The sequence below is a fragment of the Egretta garzetta genome, unplaced genomic scaffold (assembly GCF_000687185.1).
Source record: "Egretta garzetta isolate BGI_Z169 unplaced genomic scaffold, ASM68718v1 scaffold395, whole genome shotgun sequence".
Taxonomy (NCBI): Eukaryota; Metazoa; Chordata; class Aves; order Pelecaniformes; family Ardeidae; genus Egretta; species Egretta garzetta.
The window spans coordinates 126,215-128,170 of NW_009259794.1; the positions used below are offsets into that span (position 1 = coordinate 126,215).

General features: G+C 46.3%; 1 protein-coding gene across 1 annotated transcript in view; it reads left to right on the forward strand.

The window, feature by feature from the left end:
* The first annotated feature begins 365 nt into the window (after positions 1–365).
* CBFA2T3 (CBFA2/RUNX1 partner transcriptional co-repressor 3) overlaps positions 366–1,956 on the forward strand; it is a 25,676-nt gene continuing 24,085 nt past the window's right edge. The window contains exon 1 of the mRNA XM_035895199.1: positions 366–376. The gene's annotated coding sequence lies outside the window, so the exon portion shown is untranslated. The remainder of the gene's footprint in view (positions 377–1,956) is intronic.

The window sequence follows — 1,956 nt, forward strand, 5'->3', positions numbered from 1 at the left end:
CATCGCACGGAGCTCTCGTGTGCCCCGGGCAGCACGAGGGGCCAGGCCTCGAGGCCGTGGCTCTCGTGGGGGCTCAGCACCGCCGTTCCCGCTGCCCAGCCCTGGGAAAGGGAGCGGTGCCATGGAAAGAGGAGCTCCCCAAGCGAGGGACTGGAGGAGCTGGAGGGACCCTCTGTGCTGCAGTGGGGTGCGTGGCCCCCCCAGCGTGCTGTGCTTGCCGGGGCAGCCCGGGGGATTTTGCTCAGCATCTCCCAGTGAATTCCCGCTGGCCGAGGACAAGGCTGGCAGGACTTGCCGCCGGTGCTCTGCTCCCACGGGGGGGGCCAGCAGCGCCTCTGTGCACCCCAACGCACCATCTCCCAGGGGCAGGGCAGCACGTGGCAGTCTCCGCTTCAAAACTCAAACACTTTCCAGAGCACCTGTGGCAAAGAAATGCTGGAAATTTGCCCCATAGCAGCCCCAAAACCATAAAGCCCCCAGAGGAATGGTGCCATATCCCCGGGTCTCCCAGTGCTTAAGCCAAGCCGGTGATTTTTTGGAGCCTGCAGCACAGGGTGAGCCGGAATGATAAGCCGTGGGGGCCGGTTTCCCTTTGAATACCATGAAGCAGGAACGAATCTGTCAGCCAGGAAAACAGGATTTTTATTTTTTGGTTTTTTTTTTTTTACGTTCATATGTCTTTAAGTGGACTGTTTGAAAATTCTGACAGAACAGATTTCAACTGGAAAACAATAATTTAATTAAATAATAATTTTTAAAAATGGTTGTGGGTTAACTCACATGAATACACAGGAAATAATCAGATTATTTACTTGGACTTTTTGTATAGAAAGGTGTTCTTATTATAATTATATTGGATCCAGTTACCTATCAAACAAAAAATATGTTTACAGAATCAAACAGGACTGCAGAGATCTAAGGGCTGAAGTAAAGGGGACACTCCCTCAGGTTATTTTCTACTCAGGGTTGCCAGTCAGAAGGAAGAGCAGGCAAAACCAGGAATATCACACATATCAACATCTGGCTGCATAGCTGTTGTTGCCAGCAGGGTTTTGGCTTCCATGACCATGAAGATACTCTTCAAAGACTGTGGGTTACGGTAGAGGGATGGGATCCACTTATCAGATAGGGGCAATGACATCTTTATTAACAGGCTAACTAACTTATTGAAGTGGCTTTCAGTTAGATTATTTTGGGAGTGGTGTCCAAAGCTTGGATACAAACAATGGCCCAGGGGACAAGCCGAAACTGCCATGGGGGTAGCTTCCACACTCCCCTCAAAGACAAGAAACAGATGTCATATCTTATCAAGTGCACTTATGCCAGTACTTGCATTCTGGGAAACAAACAAGGAATGTGCAGTCTCCATGTGCAGTCTCAGAATTACGATATCTTTGGAAGTAGAGAAATTTGGTGAGATAGCTCATGTGACTCAAGTACTGCAATGGACAGTTGCAGGCTATTCAAGAAATAAATAAATAAATAAAAGTAGAAGTGAAGCAATTGTGCTCCACATAAAAGATCATCTTGGCCTTCCAGAGATTAGCTATAGACCTGAGGACAGATCTGTAGATCAGATAGTTTGATTTTATAGGGCTGGAGAAGTTGCTATATGAGTAAGGGCTGAACCAGATGATCTCCGGAGGCCCTCTCCAGCCTATATTTCTGTATGACTTCATCATTACATGCTATTATTAGTGGAAAATGAACAGTCCTTGATAGGAAAATTTCACATTGGGACAGACTGGGAATGTCCTTCACTGGGAAATGATGTCAGGAGTGATGCAGGATTGTTCATGCAAATAACTCCTTCAATTGGATTCATGAATCTAGCTCTTACTGACATAGATAATCTGCAGTGATGTAAAACAGCCTTTTCAGCCTTTTCTCCTTTAATAGTTGAAGGAAGTTGAAAAATCAGTTTAGAGGAAACTGAGGACTCATAATGTTTATGAA